The sequence below is a fragment of the Ranitomeya imitator genome, chromosome 3 (genome assembly GCF_032444005.1).
Source record: "Ranitomeya imitator isolate aRanImi1 chromosome 3, aRanImi1.pri, whole genome shotgun sequence".
NCBI classification, from domain to species: Eukaryota; Metazoa; Chordata; class Amphibia; order Anura; family Dendrobatidae; genus Ranitomeya; species Ranitomeya imitator.
In genome coordinates this window covers 29,081,396-29,102,817 of record NC_091284.1, presented here as the reverse complement: position 1 = coordinate 29,102,817, position 21,422 = coordinate 29,081,396, and the positions used below count along the sequence as shown (strand labels likewise).

Genomic DNA, 21,422 nt, shown 5'->3' with positions numbered 1-21,422 from the left:
GAATGGTGGATCCTGTGTTATCTACTGTATATAGAGGTGTTATCAGTCACTATACAGGAGGAGGAGGTGAGCTGTGACATCACCTATTGTGAATGGTGTATCCTGTGTTATCTACTGTATATAGAGGTGTTATCAGTCATTGTACAGGAGGAGGAGGTGAGCTGTGACATTACCTATTGTGAATGGTGGATCCTGTGTTATCTACTGTATATAGAGGTGTTATCAGTCATTGTACAGGAGGAGGAGGTGGTGAGCTGTGACATCACCTATTGTGAATGGTAGATCCTCTGTTATCTACTGTATATAGAGGTGTGACCTCTCTTACAGTACAGACCTCTATAGTGTGGTTCACATTACGTTAGTGGGTATCCGCTAACGGAATCCGTTACATAGCGCCACTAACGCAATGTAACGGATCTGTTAGCGCACCCATTGACCGCAATATATGTAACGCATCCCTAACGCATGCCATTTTTGGCATGCATTAGCGATGTGCCGTTATTTTGTGCCATTATCGGGCATCTGCGCTAGCGCGATCGCTAAGCGCGATCCTTTTTGGACATTGCGTTAACGCAGTCCGTTAGCGTATGCGCTAAACGGACTGCACTAACGCAATGTGAACCTGTACACAGCTCTATAGTGTGACCGCTCTTACAGTACAGAGCTCTATAGTGTGACCGCTCTTACAGTACAGAGCTCTATAGTGTGACCGCTCTTACAGTACAGAGCTCTATAGTGTGACCGCTCTTACAGTACAGAGCTCTATAGTGTGACCGCTCTTATAGCACAGAGCTCTATAGTGTGACCGCTCTTACAGTACACAGCTCTATAGTGTGACCGCTCTTACAGCACAGAGCTCTATAGTGTGACCGCTCTTACAGCACAGAGCTCTATAGTGTGACCGCTCTTACAGCACAGAGCTCTATAGTGTGACCGCTCTTACAGTACAGAGCTCTATAGTGTGACCGCTCTTACAGTACAGAGCTCTATAGTGTGACCGCTCTTACAGTACAGAGCTCTATAGTGTGACCGCTCTTACAGCACAGAGCTCTATAGTGTGACCGCTCTTACAGCACAGAGCTCTATAGTGTGACCGCTCTTACAGCACAGAGCTCTATAGTGTGACCGCTCTTACAGTACAGAGCTCTATAGTGTGACCGCTCTTACAGTACAGAGCTCTATAGTGTGACCGCTCTTACAGTACAGAGCTCTATAGTGTGACCGCTCTTACAGCACAGAGCTCTATAGTGTGACCGCTCTTACAGCACAGAGCTCTATAGTGTGACCGCTCTTACAGTACAGAGCTCTATAGTGTGACCGCTCTTACAGTACAGAGCTCTATAGTGTGACCGCTCTTACAGTACAGAGCTCTATAGTGTGACCGCTCTTACAGTACAGAGCTCTATAGTGTGACCGCCCTTACAGCACAGAGCTCTATATTGTGACCGCTCTTACAGCACAGAGCTCTATAGTGTGACCGCTCTTACAGTACAGAGCTCTATAGTGTGACCGCTCTTACAGCACAGAGCTCTATAGTGTGACCGCTCTTACAGCACAGAGCTCTATAGTGTGACCGCTCTTACAGCACAGAGCTCTATAGTGTGACCGCTCTTACAGCACAGAGCTCTATAGTGTGACCGCTCTTACAGCACACAGCTCTATAGTGTGACCGCTCTTACAGTACAGAGCTCTATAGTGTGACCGCTCTTACAGCACACAGCTCTATAGTGTGACCGCTCTTACAGTACAGAGCTCTATAGTGTGACCGCTCTTACAGCACAGAGCTCTATAGTGTGACCGCTCTTACAGCACACAGCTCTATAGTGTGACCGCTCTTATAGCACAGAGCTCTATAGTGTGATCGCTCTTACAGCACAGAGCTCTATAGTGTGACCGCTCTTACAGCACAGAGCTCTATAGTGTGACCGCTCTTACAGCACAGAGCTCTATAGTGTGACCGCTCTTACAGCACAGAGCTCTATAGTGTGATCGCTCTTACAGTACACAGCTCTATAGTGTGACCGCTCTTATAGCACAGAGCTCTATATTGTGATCGCTCTTACAGCACAGAGCTCTATAGTGTGATCGCTCTTACAGCACAGAGCTCTATAGTGTGACCGCTCTTACAGCACAGAGCTCTATAGTGTGACCGCTCTTACAGCACAGAGCTCTATAGTGTGACCGCTCTTACAGCACAGAGCTCTATAGTGTGATCGCTCTTACAGTACACAGCTCTATAGTGTGACCGCTCTTATAGCACAGAGCTCTATAGTGTGATCGCTCTTACAGCACAGAGCTCTATAGTGTGACCGCTCTTACAGCACAGAGCTCTATAGTGTGACCGCTCTTACAGCACACAGCTCTATAGTGTGACCGCTCTTATAGCACAGAGCTCTATAGTGTGATCGCTCTTACAGCACAGAGCTCTATAGTGTGACCGCTCTTACAGTACACAGCTCTATAGTGTGACCGCTCTTACAACACAGAGCTCTATAGTGTGACCGCTCTTAAGGTACCTTCACACATAACGATATCGTTGCTTTTTGTGACGTAGCAACGATATCGTTAAGGGAATCGTTATGTGTGACAGCGACCAACGATCAGGCCCCTGCTGGGAGATCGTTGGTCGCTGAACAAAGTCCAGAACTTTATTTAGTCGCTGGCTCTCCCGCTGACATCGCTGGATCGGCGTGTGTGACACCGATCCAGCGATGTCTTCACTGGTAACCAGGGTAAACATCGGGTAACTAAGCGCAGGGCCACGCTTAGTAACCCGATGTTTACCCTGGTTACCAGCGTAAAAGTAAAAAAAACAAACACTACATACTTACCTAACGCTGTCTGTCCTCCAGCGCTGTGCTCTGCACTCCTCCTGTACTGGCTGTGAGCGTCGGTCAGCCGGAAAGCAGAGCGGTGACGTCACCGCTCTGCTTTCCGGCCGCTGTGCTCACAGCCAGTACAGGAGGAGTGCAGAGCACAGCGCCGGGGACAGACAGCTGTAGGTAAGTATGTAGTGTTTGTTTTTTTTTACTTTTACCCTGGTTACCCGGGGACTTCGGGATCGTTGTTCGCTGGAGAGCTGTCTGTGTGACAGCTCTCCAGCGACCAAACAGCGACGCTGCAGCGATCCGGATCGTTGTCGGTATCGCTGCAGCGTCGCTTAATGTGAAGGTACCTTTACAGTTGAGGGGGGAATTTAGCCAATTTTATATTTACGCAAATGTAAACAGGGAGATAATTTCTCATCTGGTGATTACTTGTACATTTATAGAAGTGTTTTAGAAGCAGGTTAATAATCGTCACTCTGGGCCTGGGCTGTAACCTGCCACTTACCTGACTCAACCAGTTTGGCTACATTGGTTTATTATTATTATTTAATTATATATATATATATATATATATATATATATATATATATATATATATATATATATATATATATATATATATATATATATATATATATATATATATATCTATCCTATATGACCAGCAGCAAAGGGAAGTATCACGCTAAGAAAGCAGGCAGGAAGCCGGTGACTACCACAGTGTAATTCTAATGGCAGCCATATTGGTTGTCAGTCAGCTTTACCTATGCTGCCAAATCTGCTTTATTGTACAGTGATACACAACAACTGAGTCTATATTACTCCCAAAACATCCCATTCAGGACTGTAGGAAGGATTAGTGACGACCCTGAGGAGGGGAGGAGAAGGATGTGATAGTTGCCGCTATAGTTTGTCAATGAACATCCGGATTGATTCTGTGAGTGATTGGGAGAAGGTGCTGTGGTCAGATGAGACAGTAATTGAGCTCTTTGGCATTGACTCAACTCACCGCATTTGGAGGAAGAGAAATGCTGCCTGTGACCAAAAGAACACCGTCCCCACTGTGAAGCATGGAGGTGGAAACATTGTGTTTTGGGGGTGTTTCTATGCTAAGGGCACAGGACTACTTCACCGCATCAATGGGAGAATGGATGGAGCCATGTACCGTAAAATCCTGAGTGACCAACTCTTTCCCACCCCCAGGACATTAAAAATGGGTCGTGGCTGGGTCTTCCAGCAAGACAATGACCCAAAACATACAGCCAAGGCAACAAAGGAGTGGCTCAAAAAGAAGCACATTAAGGTCATGGAGTGGCCTAGCCAGTCTCCAGACCTTAATCCCATAGAAAACTTATGGATGGAGTTGAAGCTCCGAGTTGCCAAGCGACAGCCTCAAAATGTTAATTATTTAGAGATGATCTGCAAAGAGGAGTGGAGCAAAATTCCTCCTGACATGTGCGCAAACCTCATCATCAACTACAGAAACGTCTGACTGCTGAGCTTGCCAACAAGGGTTTTACCACCAAGTATTAAGTCTTATTTACCAAAGGGATCAAATACTTATTTCTCACTGCAAAATGCAAATACATTTTTATAATTTATACAATGTGATTTTCTGGATTTTATTTCTGATATTCCATCTCTGAATGTTAAAATTCACCTACCTTTAAAGTTATAGACTGTTCATGTCTTTGTCAGTGGGCAAACTTACAAAATTAGCAAGGGATCAAATACTTATGTTGCCATGTGTGTAGAATAGCACCATGCAAGGACACATAATACTGCTGTGTTTGCTTACTTATTACCACACGGTGCTCACCCAACACTGCCATAGTGTGCTCACCCAATACTGCCATAGTATGCTCACCCAATATTGCCATAGTGTGCCCACATAATACTGCCATAGGGTGCTCACCCAATACTGCCCTAGTGTGCTCACCCAATATTGCCATAGTGTGCCCACATAATACTGCCATAGGGTGCTCACCCAATATTGCCATAGTGTGCCCACATAATACTGTCATAGTGTGCCCACATAATACTGCCATAGTGTGCTCACCCAATATTGCCATAGTGTGCCCACATAATACTGCCATAGTGTGCTCACTCAATATTGCCATAGTGTGCCCACATAATACTGCCATAGGGTGCTCACCCAATACTGCCATAGTGTGCTCACCCAATATTGCCAAAGTGTGCTCACCCAATATTGCCATAGTGTGCCCACATAATACTGCCATAGTGTGACCACCCAATACTGCCATAGTGTGCCCACATAATACTGCCATAGTGTGCCCACATAATACTGCCATAGTGTGCCCACATAATACTGCCATAGTGTGCCCACATAATACTGCCATAGTGTGCCCACATAATACTGCCATAGTGTGCCCAAATAATACTGCCATAGTGTGCCCAAATAATACTGCCATAGTGTACACATAATAGTACTGTAAATTGCCCACACAGTACGGTAACTTAATACTGCCATATAGTGCTCACTATACACTGCTATACATAATGGCTTACATGGTGTCATGGGCACGTTTTAATTTTGGTGGGCCATAGTCGGTCGTTGCCATTTCAGGCCATTGTAAACACAGCAAAGAATATGAAGGGTTAAAAATAAGCAAAAAGCGACAGCAGGAAATTCAGGAAAACCGCTGCCCGTATTTTACATTCTGATTTGGAACCAGAAATTGGCAGGAATGCCCGGCTGCTGGCACTGTGCGCTGCCAAGTCAGAAGGGGGCAAGACGGATCCTCTCAGGCCAACATCAGCAGAGATCTCCGCAGCCAAAGAGGACACAGAAGCCCCATCCTGCTGGCTGGTGTCTATGGGCAGGTTAAAGGGTCCCTCTAAATGAGCCCTGGCACCGAGGACGACACCGCCTGTCCGCTCCAATACTGGGAGGACATCATTCTCTGTGCACTGAAATCCGCTCCTGCTGCAAGTCATTAGTGAGGAGATGAACATAGCAATCTGGCATTTACCACTTGGGGGAGAGGGATGGAAAATACCAAAGCAAATGAGCTGACATTTTTTGGTACAGGAAGGATAATTTGGCTCATGGTGGTGTACGGTAGGAGGATCACCATCACATATACTTAACGAATCAATGGTTCTTCATAAGTGTCCTATTCGTATTACACTCCAGAGCTGCACTCACTATTCTGCTGGTGCAGTCACTGTGTACATACATTACATTACTGATCCTGAGTTACATCCTGTTTTATACCCCAGAGCTGCACTCACTATTCTGCTGGTGCAGTCACTGTGTACATACATTACATTACTGATCCTGGATTACCTCCTGCATTATACCCCAGAGCTGCACTCACTATTCTGCTTTTGCAGTCACTGTGTACATACATTACATTACTGATCCTGAGTTACATCCTGTATTATACCCCAGAGCTGCACTCACTATTCTGCTGGTGAAGTCATTGTGTACATACATTACATTACTGATCCTGAGTTACATCCTGTATTATACCCCAGAGCTGCACTCACTATTCTGCTGGTGCAGTCACTGTGTACATACATTACATTACTGATCCTGAGTTATATCCTGTATTATACTCCAGAGCTGCACTCACTATTCTGCTGGTGCAGTCACGGTGTACATACATTACATTACTGATCCCGAGTTACATCCTGCATTATACCCCAGACCTGCACTCACTATTCTGCTGGTGCAGTCACTGTGTACATACGTTACTGATCCTGAGTTACATCCTGTATTATACCCCAGAGCTGCACTCACTATTCTGCTGGTGCAGTCACTGTGTACATACATTACATTACTGATCCTAAGTTACATCCTGCATTATACTCCAGAGCTGCACTCACTATTCTACTGGTGCAGTCACTGTGTACATACATTACTGATCCTGAGTTACATCCTGTATTATACTCCAGAGCTGCACTCACTATTGTGCTGGTGCAGTCACTGTATACATACATTACATTACTGATCCTAAGTTACATCCTGTATTATACTTCAGAGCTGCACTCACTATTCTGCTGGTGCAGTGACTGTGTACATACATTACATTACTGATCCTGAGTTACATCCTGTATTATACCCCAGAGCTGCACTCACTATTCTGCTGGTGCAGTCACTGTGTACATACATTACATTGCTGATCCTGAGTTACATCCTGTATTATACTCCAGAGCTGCACTCACTATTCTGCTGGTGCAGTCACTGTGTACATACATTACTGATCCTGAGTTACATCCTGTATTATACTCCAGAGCTGCACTCACTATTGTGCTGGTGCAGTCACTGTATACATACATTACATTACTGATCCTAAGTTACATCCTGTATTATACTTCAGAGCTGCACTCACTATTCTGCTGGTGCAGTCACTGTGTACATACATTACTGATCCTGAGTTACATCCTGTATTATACCCCAGAGCTGCACTCACTATTCTGCTGGTGCAGTCACTGTGTACATACATGACTGATCCTGAGTTACAGCCTGTATTATACCCAGAGCTGCGCTCACTATTCTGCTGGTGCAGTCACTGTGTACATACATTACTGATCCTGAGTTACATCCTGTATTATACTCCAGAGCTGCACTCACTATTCTGCTGGTGTAGTCACTGTGTACATACATTACATTACTGATCCTAAGTTACATCCTGTATTATACTTCAGAGCTGCACTCACTATTCTGCTGGTGCAGTCACTGTGTACATACATTACTGATCCTGAGTTACATCCTGTATTATACCCCAGAGCTGCACTCACTATTCTGCTGGTGCAGTCACTGTGTACATACATTACTGATCCTGAGTTACAGCCTGTATTATACCCAGAGCTGCGCTCACTATTCTGCTGGTGCAGTCACTGTGTACATACATTACTGATCCTGAGTTACATCCTGTATTATACTCCAGAGCTGCACTCACTATTCTGCTGGTGCAGTCACTGTGTACATACATTACTGATCCTGAGTTACAGCCTGTATTATACCCAGAGCTGCGCTCACTATTCTGCTGGTGCAGTCACTGTGTACATACATTACATTACTGATCCTGAGTTGCGTCCTGTGTTATACCTCAGAGCTGCACTCACTATTCTGCTGTTGCAGTCACTGTGTACATACATTACATTGCTGATCCTGAGTTACATCCTGTATTATACTCCAGAGCTGCGCTCACTATTCTGCTGGTGCAGTCACTGTGTATATACATTACATTACTGATCCTGAGTTATCTCCTGTATTATACTCCAGAGCTGCGCTCACTATTCTGCTGGTGCAGTCACTGTGTACATACATTACATTACTGATCCTGAGTTATCTCCTGTATTATACTCCAGAGCTGCGCTCACTATTCTGCTGGTGCAGTCACTGTGTATATACATTACATTACTGATCCTGAGTTACATCCTGTATTATACTCCAGAGCTGCGCTCACTATTCTGCTGGTGCAGTCACTGTGTATATACATTACATTACTGATCCTGAGTTACATCCTGTATTATACTCCAGAGCTGCACTCACTATTCTGCTGGTGCAGTCACTGTGTACAGTATATACTGATTCTCCGCCGCAGCCCTCTGTTCCGGCCGTGCGGTGAATTCTGGTGACGGTGGGGCGGCCCCTCCACTCTCTCGTGAACATAAAACAAATAATTACAGCGGGGGTCTCGGTAATGAGAGGTTAAGTGATGTGGAGATGCTTTAATTAGAAAACTGACTGGGACAAATCAGAGGGAAAGATGACTGTAAGTGAGAGCGGTGGTAGCGCTCCTCCAGCTTGTTATAAATAAAGTTTATTGAATTGAACGGCTCCTGGGCCCTCTGTGACGGTGATTATTTCCGGTCCTGGAGACCATATAACAGACAGGACGGATGAGATGAGGCGCAGTGCGGACGGGTCAATAAGCTGCACTAGAAAATCACATTTATTAATTTTATGTATTTATATAATCAGCGAGTACAAAAAATGATAGATAAATACGGGCGCTGTGGCCGGGGTATAATACGGGCGCTGTGGCCGGGGTATAATACGGGCGCTGTGGCCGGGGTATAATACGGGCGCTGTGGCCGGGGTATAATACGGGCGCTGTGGTCGGGGTATAATAGGGGCGCTGTGGCCGGGGTATAATACGGGCGCTGTGGTCGGGGTATAATAGGGGCGCTGTGGCCGGGGTATAATACGGGCCCTGTGGCCGGGGTATAATACGGGCCCTGTGGCCGGGGTATAATACGGGCCCTGTGGCCGGGGTATAATACGGGCGCTGTGGCCGGGGTATAATACGGGCCCTGTGGCCGGGGTATAATACGGGCCCTGTGGCCGGGGTATAATACGGGCCCTGTGGCCGGGGTATAATACAAGCACTGTGGTCGGGGTATAATACGGGCGCTGTGGCCGGGGTATAATACGGGCGCTGTGGCCGGGGTATAATACGGGCGCTGTGGTCGGGGTATAATACGGGCGCTGTGGTCGGGGTATAATACGGGCACTGTGGTCGGGGTATAATACGGGCGCTGTGGTCGGGGTATAATACGGGCGCTGTGGTCGGGGTATAATACGGGCCCTGTGGCCGGGGTATAATACGGGCGCTGTGGCCGGGGTATAATAGGGGCGCTGTGGCCGGGGTATAATAGGGGCGCTGTGGCCGGGGTATATTACGGGCCCTGTGGCCGGGGTATAATAGGGGCGCTGTGGCCGGGGTATAATAGGGGCGCTGTGGCCGGGGTATAATACGGGCCCTGTGGCCGGGGTATAATACGGGCCCTGTGGCCGGGGTATAATACGGGCCCTGTGGCCGGGGTATAATACGGGCGCTGTGGTCGGGGTATAATAGGGGCGCTGTGGCCGGGGTATAATACGGGCGCTGTGGTCGGGGTATAATAGGGGCGCTGTGGCCGGGGTATAATACGGGCCCTGTGGCCGGGGTATAATACGGGCCCTGTGGCCGGGGTATAATAGGGGCGCTGTGGCCGGGGTATAATACGGGCCCTGTGGCCGGGGTATAATACGGGCCCTGTGGCCGGGGTATAATACGGGCCCTGTGGCCGGGGTATAATACGGGCGCTGTGGCCGGGGTATAATACGGGCGCTGTGGCCGGGGTATAATACGGGCGCTGTGGCCGGGGTATAATACGGGCGCTGTGGCCGGGGTATAATACGGGCGCTGTGGTCGGGGTATAATACGGGCGCTGTGGCCGGGGTATAATACGGGCACTGTGGTCGGGGTATAATATGGGCGCTGTAGTCGGGGTATAATATGGGCATTTGGCTCCTGTCTTACAAGGGCCACAATTGGTGTCCATAGTGGAAGTCTATGACCGCAGAGAGTGATGAGTCTTCCGGAGGTTTTTCTTCTCTGTCTCTCAGGTGTCATGCTGCTGCAGCACCTCTTTGTCCTATGTCTTATAGAGTCTGGGCCCCCAGCTGTCCCCCTCCCCCGCCTGTCTGCAATTTTCAGGCTTTCCTTGTCTGTCTTGTTTGTCTGTGTCTGCATTGAAGAAAAGTCACAAAAAGTTGTTCAAAAGCAACAGATGTCAGCACCATGAACAAAGTCAGTGGTCTCCCACCTGGGGGGCTCCAGCTGTTAAAAAAAAAAAACTACAAATCCCAGCATGCACTGACCATTGGGGCCACGTGTAAACCACTTATCTAAGTGTTAGTAATAAAGGGGACTTTCCATAGATAAAATAATTATTCATAAATTATCTGTAATTATTAAGAATGTAGTCTTTCTTGTGTTGGCATCAAAGCTGAGCACAAAGGGGGCTGGCTGGTTTCTCATTTTAATAGGCAAGCCAGTCCCCTTCTCTCGTCTATTCATGGAGGTGACGGAAGGCAGAGAATGGGGATTCCTTAGGCTGCAAAAATAAAAAGTTTGTCAACCTTTTTAGTCTATACATAATCTATGACAGAGAAGGGGGCTGGCTTAGCTAGTAATATAATGGTCAGCCACGTCCCTCCTTTTATCTAAACATCTGCTGTACCATAGATGGGGGGATAACTTAGTTGTAGAACTAAAAAGTTAGCCAGCCCTCTTCTATTTCTATAAGTCAACTATTTCAGAGAAGGGGGCTGGCTTAGCTGTTGAAATAAAACATTAATAAGCCAAATTCTCTCTCTGTACATCAGCTATCATAAAGAAGTGGGCTAGCTAAGCTGTAGTGATAAAGTCAGCCAGCCCCCTCCGGTTTTATACATCCAATGTGTCAGAGAGGGTCTTGCTTAGCTTTTGATAAAAAAAAAATATCAGCCAGTCCCCTTCCTTCTCTGGCTATTGATCGACTGTAACAGAAAAGGGTGCTGGATTAGCTATCAAAATAGAAAGTCAGCCAGACCCCTACTTTGTGAATACATATATACTGTAATTTATAAAGGCCTGAGTTACTTGTTGAAATAAAAAGTCAGCCAGCCCCCTTCTCTGCTTGTACATCAACTATAAACAGAGGTGGGGCTGGCTTAAGTGTGGACAGTTATCACAGTTGAAAGTAATAAACACCAAATGTGCAGAAAAGTGGTTGGAAAGTGGTCAGAACACCCAGAGGGGAATTGTCATAGGACGTAATAATAGTTTTCTGTTTGCTGTCTCCACTAGGGGGAGCTCACGAGCTTAGTGCATACTGGTTATACAATGTAAGCTCCTGGGCTCCCTCTGCTGGTGGCTGAAGGGAACCACAATCATTTTTTTACCTTTAGGTCTATGCTGGAGATTTGGAGATCGGGAATAATATATTAGAGATTTAATAATGTGGAGAGGAGGAATGCTCGAATCTCTCAGGAGAGAGCGCACAGTCCCCGTCTACACACGCACTCGTTACTGTACTATACAGGGGGGTGCGGAGCTGCGGGACGACACCTGCTGTTATTAATCTGATGTGTCTGGGCCCCTGAGAAACACAAAGGATCAGCGAGGACAATAACAAAGCATCCATGAAATCACACATAACACTGCGCACATTTATGGGTCACTCTGTGAGAGAGGGAGACACAGATACAGGGTCAGCGGAGCCGAATCTGTCATTTATCTCATGGAGGCTGCAAAGCTTCATGGAAAAAAGAACTAAGTCCTCAGTGTCAGCCATTTATTATCTATTTTACTCGCTTATATAGTTCCACAGCCGTCATCACTGTCCCCATTGGCGCTCACAACCCATATTCCTTATCAGGATGTCTATGGAGTGTGGGAGGAAACCAGAGAACCCGGAGGAGGAAACCAGAGAACCCGGAGGAGGAAACCGGAGAACCCGGAGGAGGAAACCGGAGAACCCGGAGGAGGAAACCAGAGAACCCGGAGGAGGAAACCAGAGAACCCGGAGGAGGAAACCAGAGAACCCGGAGGAGGAAACCAGAGAACCCGGAGGAGGAAACCAGAGAACCCAGAGGAGGAAACCGGACAACCCAGAGGAGGAAACCGGACAACCCAGAGGAGGAAACCGGACAACCCAGAGGAGGAAACTGGAGAACCCGGGGAGGAAACTAACGCAAACACATTGCAGATGTCATCCTTGGTGGGATTTTACCCGAAGACACCAGTGCTGTGAAGCAACAGTGCTAACCACTGAGCCACCGTCCTGCCCTATTATCCTTCCATCCATCTTTCTATCCACCCATCCATCTATCTTTCCATCCTCTCATCCATCCATCTTCCCATCAATCCATCCTTAAATCCACCCATCAATCCATCCATCCTCCAATTAACCCATCCATTCTCTCATCCACCCTCCCGTCCATCCATCCATCTTCCCCGTCCATCCATCTTCCCCGTCCATCCATCCATCCATCCATCCATCTTCCCCGTCCATCCATCCATCCATCCATCCATCTTCCCCGTCCATCCATCCATCCATCCATCCATCCATCCATCTTCCCCGTCCATCCATCCATCTTCCCCGTCCATCCATCCATCCATCCATCTTCCCCGTCCATCCATCCATCCATCTTCCCCGTCCATCCATCCATCCATCCATCCATCTTCCCCGTCCATCCATCCATCCATCCTCCCCGTCCATCCATCCATCCATCCATCCATCCATCTTCCCCGTCCATCCATCCATCCATCCATCCATCTTCCCCGTCCATCCATCCATCCATCCTCCCCGTCCATCCATCCATCCATCTTCCCCGTCCATCCATCCATCCATCCATCTTCCCCGTCCATCCATCCATCCATCCATCTTCCCCGTCCATCCATCCATCCATCCATCTTCCCCGTCCATCCATCCATCCATCCATCTTCCCCGTCCATCCATCCATCCATCCATCTTCCCCGTCCATCCATCCATCCTCCCATCCATCCATCCTCCCATCCATCCATCCTCCCATCCATCCATCCTCCCATCCATCCATCCTCCCATCCATCCATCCTCCCATCCATCCATCCATCCATCCTCCCATCCATCCATCCTCCCATCCATCCATCCTCCCATCCATCCATCCATCCATCCATCCTCCCATCCATCCATCCTCCCATCCATCCATCCTCCCATCCATCCATCCTCCCATCCATCCATCCTCCCATCCATCCATCCTCCCATCCATCCATCCTCCCATCCATCCATCCTCCCATCCATCCATCCTCCCATCCATCCATCCTCCCATCCATCCATCCTCCCACCCATCCATCCTCCCACCCATCCATCCTCCCATCCATCCATACTCCCACCCATACTCCCACCCATACTCCCACCCATACTCCCACCCATACTCCCACCCATACTCCCACCCATACTCCCACCCATACTCCCACCCATACTCCCACCCATACTCCCACCCATACTCCCATCCATCCATCGCCTAGATTTGGATGTCTCTGTCCTGTGGGCTAGTGTGAGTGTGGACGCCCCATGGTGGCTCATAGACTGAGAAGTATAGCCTTCTTAGATGGGCGGTAAAGCAGCAGTATTGTGGCCAGCCTTCCGCCAATGTGCAGGAACGTGGCCCTACGTTACATCACATAGGACGGGCGGTACCATTGGCACGGGCACGATCCTCGACAGATTTAAAACTGAAAACAAATCTCTTGTTCCCCAGACGGGTTTTTCGTGGAAAGTAGGGATTTCTGCCAGCATTTGGCATCTGGGCGCCTGTTCCGCAGCCTGAGCCCCGGACCCAAGCGTGTGATCCAGGGTCATCTACTTTCTTCTAATGGAGGATTACATGGACCCTGGGAATTTGGAGAAAGATCTCAAGAACATAACATGGGGGTCCGGCTTGACTCCGCGCTGAACCAAGGCCTTCAGCTTTCCTGATTTTTTTTGCATTTGCTCAGCAGAGACGCCCGGCACCGAGCAGCTGAGAGGAGATTGACAGCAGCAGATCCTGAAAATCCACCAAATATACAGCAGCAGTGGCTGGACGCCACTCTCCAGAGGACGGGGAACAGCTGAGCAGACTTAACCCTCTATGGCACTGCGGAGCAAAATGCAAACACCCATCAGTACCCCCTATCAGGATGGACCACAGGGGGCCACTTCCACCTTCAAAGCAGGTGCAATCGTGCGTTATATTGAGCTATTAAACTGCAAATGGTCCATATATTGTTCTTGTACGGGAGCCCTTATATGTATGTGTGACCACCACTGCCCCCTGTCTACCCCAAAACTGTGCCCACATCCCCGAGAGTCAAGTCAGCCACTTACACATTCACTAAACCAAGATACGAAGAAGCCCCCATCCTCCCCAGAGAGGCCCTGACGCTGCTCAGACTGGTGAAGGTCATGTATGATTCTACTTGGGACCAGGGGAAAATGAGCTTCAAGACAAACCTACAGCACCACAGATCCCAGCAACTGAGGTGTAGTAGGCACTGGGACTGGTGGCCGCTGGTTGAAGGTGCTTGATAGACCTCTATCGTACGGCCGGGTATTCCAACAATGCAGTGATCCAGTGTCGGCAACCACGTTAGGGCGACTTTTTTAGGGAAAACACCAAGGGGCACAGCGATAAGGGGTGCAGAAAGTAGAAGCTGCCCCCAGCCGGAGGAAAAACAATGGCTCATACCACACCCATCCTTCCATTCAACCATCCATCCATTCATTCAGCCATCCTTCCATCCATTATACCATCCATCCTTCCATTCAACCATCCTTCCATCCATCCTTCCATCCAACCTTCCATTCAACCATCCATCCAACCATCCTTCCATTCATTCAGCCATCCTTCCATCCATTATACATCCATCCTTCCATTCAACCATCCTTCCATCCATTCAACCATCCTTCCATCCATTCAACCATCCATTCAACCATCCTTCCATCCAACCATCCTTCCATCCATTCAACCATCCTTCCATCCATTCAACCATCCTTCCATCCATCCAACCATCCTTCCATCCATCCAACCATCCTTCCATCCATCCAACCATCCTTCCATCCATCCAACCATCCTTCCATCCATTCAACCATCCTTCCATCCATTCAACCATCCTTCCATCCATTCAACCATCCTTCCATCCAACCATCCTTCCATCCATTCAACCATCCTTCCATCCATTCAACCATCCTTCCATCCATTCAACCATCCATTCAACCATCCTTCCATCCATTCAACCATCCTTCCATCCATTCAACCATCCTTCCATCCATTCAACCATCCTTCCATCCATTCAACCATCCTTCCATCCATTCAACCATCCTTCCATCCATTCAACCATCCTTCCATCCATTCAACCATCCTTCCATCTATCCTTCCATTCAACCATCCTTCCATCGGTTAAACTATCCATCCTTCCACCTTCTATCCATTCATCCTTCCATCCATCCATCCATCCATCCATCCAAACTCAAACATTGAAGCACCATATGGCAGCACACAGGGTGCTGATCCAGACCCATGTGTGTGGCCCTATAGAGTCGTCAAATGACTCGAATATATTATTTTCTCATGGAAAAAGAGGAGAAACAAGAACGAGAGCAACAGGTGTTGCAAATCTCCCGCCGTCGTCTTCAGACTAATAGCAGGAGGCGATCCTGAAGCCACAGACGTCTGGCGCTCTTCGGGCTGACACATGTCAAGGCTGAAAACCGTTCCATAAAATTGGAATAATCAGAAATTTCTTTAATCCCCATAAACTTGTGTTTGCGTGGAAAGAAAACCTCCAAGCTTCCTCTTATTCCGCGGCACCCATAGATCCGGCGTGTAGACACTGGACACCTCATTTGCCCCGTCCTACGGACTCAAGGTGGTGGTGGTGGTCACTTGATTTCCTCTCGCGTTTTATTCCCTGCGCATGCACAAATAGCGAAGATTCTGCTCCTACACATGCTCAAAAGAGAGTGCATGAATAAAACATGCGACCACCGCCTTCTTGAATGCCGTAGTGGACGTGGTATCAACTGTTTGCACCCCGGATCCAAGAGTAACACCTTATCCCAGCCCACTCGCTCATCACCAGTCTCCAACCTTCATCTCTCCGGGGCTGGTGATCCACTGACCATTGCGTTCATGATTTTCCATGGTCTCGATTATTCTCTACAGACGACCTTTGCCCCTTCACTTCACAATCACAACAACTACATTTTTGGAAACATTTCCTTTTCTTTGAAAAAAAAATTAACAATAGTTAATAAAACATCTCAACTCGTTAAGATCATTTACCCGGGAACAACAACAACAAAAAACTCTCGAGCCATTTGCCAGTGAATTTTTGGACTCTGGTGCCCTGTTGGTGATGATGCACCCGGTTGGGCTAAAATCACAGGCATCAAGATATTATTAGATTTTCCTATTTTCCAATAGGACCTTCCAAAAGAGACCCCACTATAGATGCCAAAAGTGAAGTATCATTTCTTTTCCCGCTCTGAGCCATCATCCAATGGGGATTTCACTCTGGCCGATTGCAAATTTTTGAGAAGGTTTTCAAATTACACCATCTTTTGGATCTCTGGTAGTTCTTGATTGTGACGATAGTTTGGGTCAGGACCATTTTTTCCCGACTTCTCTCCACGGGAACATCACATGAAAACATAAAAGTCAACTTAAAGGGATTGTGCTGCCCTTTGTAAACCCTCCTCCCCTACAAATTGCACGGTTCCCGCCTTTCCTCGGTCTACAGGCAAGTCTCTTCCGCGGCTCACGGTGTCTGGCATTGGCTGTGGTTTCCATCTACAAGAAAAGAGCCGCTGAGCCAATGACAGACGCTGGGAGCATTGGCGGAGACTCACCAGTGGACCCTGGGAAGGCGAATAAAGTTACTTGGCGCAGAGCATTATCTGAAAAGGGACAACCCCCGATTCCTCCAGATTACTCTGGTTTGGGGACCTTTGGTGTCTCTTCCATTATGGAGGACCTCTTCCTGACTTATCAAGGGTGGACAAATTCCAAAATGTTGTCGAGACGACCTCCTAGGATTCTTTTCTTATATGTAGAACGACAAGAGGACCACGATACCCAACCGTGTTGAAAACTTCAGAACCCTCTTTGCTTAACTGGTCTCTTGGTTTATGAGGGTCTTTTACTCAGAGGCTTGACTATAGTGAGTTGCGCCCTGGTCATGAAGAATTGGGGGATACAGAAGTCTCCTTACTTTTAAAGGACTCATGATAGTTGGCGGGCCCTGTTGAAGGTTTTGCATCGGGGTACACGAGCTTCAGTTCACTCTACGATGTCCTTGTGTGCAGAACAAGTCAAGACCTACTCCCTTCCCCCAAAAAAGTGTCCAAGAGTCTCCAAACTACGCAAGTCCTACAGTCTGAGAAATATTCTGGTTGGTCTTAGTGGATCTTCCAAAAACAAAACTAGCAATCAGGACTGATATGACCATCAAACATACAGCACCTAGAGATTATTAATAATAATAATCTTTATTTATATAGCGCCAACATATTCCGCAGCACCAGGGGTGAACCTAGCCTCTCTGCTGCCTGAGGCGAACTGCAAAATGGCGCCCCCCCATAGTAAAATCAGTACAAGTCCGACTCCCAGCAATGTGTGTGTCCCAGCAGGTCAGGAGACTGGGCACCTCTGCACCTCAGCCCAGGTAAGTAACAGTCACCTGCCGGGCACGCCGCACATTAGGTTGTTGTGACACTGCACTGTCAGCAAGTGTCAGAGCAGAGATTACAGGGAGAGTTGGCACCACGTGTTCTGACTGCCGCTCTGCCGCCCCCTGTCTTTAAGGATGTTCTGCCGCCTGAGGCAAAGTATTCAACTTGCTTCATGATAGCAGCACCCCTGCGCAGCGCTTTACAGCTTATCAGTTTCAAACACAACAGTCATAAGTCGATTGTCGACGAGCACACGTATGGTGGACTTAGAATTCTTTGGTCAACTCCAATTGATACGATAATTTCACAGCACTCTCGAAACAACTTCGTCATCATTGAGTCACAACCCAAAATCTACGAAACACCCTACCACAATACAAATATGACATCTCTAAACATTTTTTTTTTTGGGGGGGGGGGGATATCAATAATGATTGGATCAGTTTTACTTGCTACTTTTTGGAAAATAAGAATAGAGGAAGCAACTATCGACATCCTGGAGGCAAAGCTGCTCCAAACTCAGCCGAAAGTGATCACCTCGGATAATGGAGCACGTCAGCTTCTACGTTTTTTTTTTTTTTTTTTTTAAATTCCGTGTGTGCTCCTCACAGTAAATGATCAGGTTCCCCGGGATATGTCTCTACCTGCAGAGGGAATAGTAATGCGCCGTTGAATCCCTACGCAGGTAGAGATAGACCAGCATGGGACTTATCCCTGAGAGACTAGTTCATTTCCTCGCGGCCGCGCAACCAGAAGCCGCAATAATGAAGAACCACTTTAGGAACCACAAACCGAAATGATTGCATTTAGCGCTCTACGCCGGAGCTAGTAGTCCCTAAAGGAATGCCTATAAATGAGGTATAAGATAACGTGTAAAGCCTCAACACCAAATATATATATATATTTCAAAAAGTCCCAAATTTTGGAATCCAGTTTTACTTTAAAAATTGATTTCCAATTTTCGACTCTACCAGTGTTCCCAAAATATCAACCAGCCTTGATGACAGCAACAGTAGATCTTTAATAATAATAATAATAATAATAATAATAATGATGAAGTAAAAAAATTGACTTTTACATGACAAAAAAAAAAACATGACTTGTGCAAAATTTCCGCCTCTGATTTTTCAGCAGCAGCAGCTGAACTCCGCACATGTCAGCTCTGCCAGCGCCTCTCGTCATGGGCTCCTCTCTTACAATAAGACCTTATGTTGCCCCAATGAGATCGGTGCTGACAACGACATTGATTCACAGCGTGGGATCTGTAACAGTGGAGAAGGAAATCTAATCTTCTTAAGAAAAAAAAAAAATAGAAATTCATACCACACAACTCTGCTTCAATCCAAATTACTCCCTCCATATAGAACCATACCATATAAAAAAAAACACTTAAGACTTTCCAAAAAAGTTTAGACATCCTTGATATTATCAGTGAATGTTACGGCATGTTAGACAGTTATTGATACATTGTTGCCCTTGATAAATAATTGATACATTATTATTTTCTGCCTTGAACGATTATTGACACATTTTTGTTTTGAACAGTAACTGATACAATTATTGCCACGGCTACCAAACTGTTACTTTTTTAAAAATGTTTAATTCTAAGAATTCTTTTTCACTTTCGGACACATTAAAAAATTAAAAAGGGGGCTAGGGTAACGTTCTTTTGTGCCCACGGCTGTGATTAAGTAAAAAGGTTAGTTTTAGATAATATTGAGTCCAAATAAAAATAATAATAAACGATGGGAAAGAACAGGGCAAGTAATATCTTTTCTTTTTTAGAATTTTACCCAATTTTTTTGAGGTGCAAATATTTTGGGCATTTGTTTGTTTTTTTTAAAATAATTTTACCCAAATTTTCAAATATTTTGGATCTGTGGGCTTTATTTTTATGATTTTACCCAAATTTTCACGGTGCAAATATTTTGGATCTGTGGGTTTTATTTTTTATGATTTTCCCCAAGTTTTCACGGTGCAAATATTTTGGATCTGTGGGTTTTATTTTTTATGATTTTCCCCAAATTTTCACGGTGCAAATATTTTGGATCTGTGGGTTCTATTTTTTTTATAATTTTCCCCAAATTTTCACGGTGCAAATATTTTGGATCTGTGGGTTTTATTTTTTATGATTTTACCCAAATTTTCACGGTGCAAATATTTTGGATCTGTGGGTTCTATTTTTATAATTTTCCCCAAATTTTTGAGCCGCAAATATTTTGGATCTGTGGGTTTTATTTTTTATAATTTTCCCAAAATTTTCACGGTGCAAATATTTTGGATCTGTGGGTGTTATTTTTGATAATTTTCCCCAAATTTTCACTGTGCAAATATTTTGGATCTGTGTCGCGAAGGCAAAGCGAGGGTGTACGCGCACTGGGCGAGCTGTCGCGTAGTGTCACCCATGCCATCGCTGGCTGCTTGTGTGTGGGAGCGCAGGAATCCGGTGGTGAGCCCCCCTTTCCTCCCCTCCCACAGCAAACAAGCTGCCAAAAGAAATCAGGAATGGAACTCTCTCTCCTTACCTTAGCTCCTCACCACAAGGGCTGATGCTTGAGACGCATTGGTGGAAGTGGCGAAGGGCAATGAGCAGTCAATGGCCACAAGGAAGGCGACTTGGCTTGCAATCCCCCCTTTGGCCCTTGGTGTTGAAGACACCAGGACAACATCAAAGCAACTTTAGGGGGGACACTTTTGGGGCCTATTGTCTGACCGTGTTCAGATCTGGGCTTCTTGCGACTCCCCCTCTGGAAGCTTGGAGACTTGGTACGGCCCAGGCATTCATGCCAAGTAGCTTTCACACATGGAAGCTTGTCTCAAGCATTTGCTGACAAGCCACAAACAAGACATTCTCCCTCCCACTTTTTTTTTTCTCCTCTTCCTCCTTCCACCACCTCCCCCCTCTCCTCCTTCTCAGTCCTCCTCCTCCTCCTTTCTTCTACATGCAAACCCAAAAAACTCAAGTGACAGCCAAACAGGCAATGCAAGCAAGAGCTGGCGCTGTGCAAGAATTGGCGCAACGCACACGTGTATATATATATATATGCAGACACATGCATGCTCAAACATGGGGGCCGCAGCCAAAGGTGGGGGGAAGGGACTCCTTTATCCCAGCAAAATGGCAGAAGACATCATCATTGTTATGATCAAGGGGCTCCCGGCTCCTAATTATGCTAAAATCCAAGAATGGGATGAGATGACCCGCCTGGTGTCTCCCCCAACCAATGCCAGCCCGGTGCTGCCCGGCGGCGCGCCAGCGAGACCACTAAGTGATACTTTCTACTAGAATAATGGATACAATGCGCCACCTTCTTCCAAAAAAACAGGGGGGAAAAATGATGGAAAAAGAATTGAAAAATGTAACAAGATTCCGTCACGGATTTTTAAATTTAAATTTTGAATTCCAACTGTTCCATTTTTTTAATTATTATTATTATTATTATTTTTTTTTGTTTGTTTGTTTTTTTTTGTTATATATTTGTGGTCATTTTTTATATACTTTAGTTTATTTTGTCATTTAAGTTTGTTTATCTATCTTTATTTATTATTTATCGACATTATTTTGTCATCTCAATTTTCCAATCATTTTTTTTTTTTTTTTTATTTATTGACCCA

At 46.4% G+C, this 21,422-nt stretch overlaps 1 protein-coding gene across 1 annotated transcript in view; it reads right to left on the bottom strand.

Annotated features, from left to right (window-relative positions):
- Positions 1–20,746, bottom strand: part of BCL9 (BCL9 transcription coactivator) — a 171,638-nt gene extending 150,892 nt beyond the window's left edge. The window contains exon 1 of the mRNA XM_069760653.1: positions 20,333–20,746. The gene's annotated coding sequence lies outside the window, so the exon portion shown is untranslated. The remainder of the gene's footprint in view (positions 1–20,332) is intronic.
- Positions 20,747–21,422: the final 676 nt, after the last annotated feature.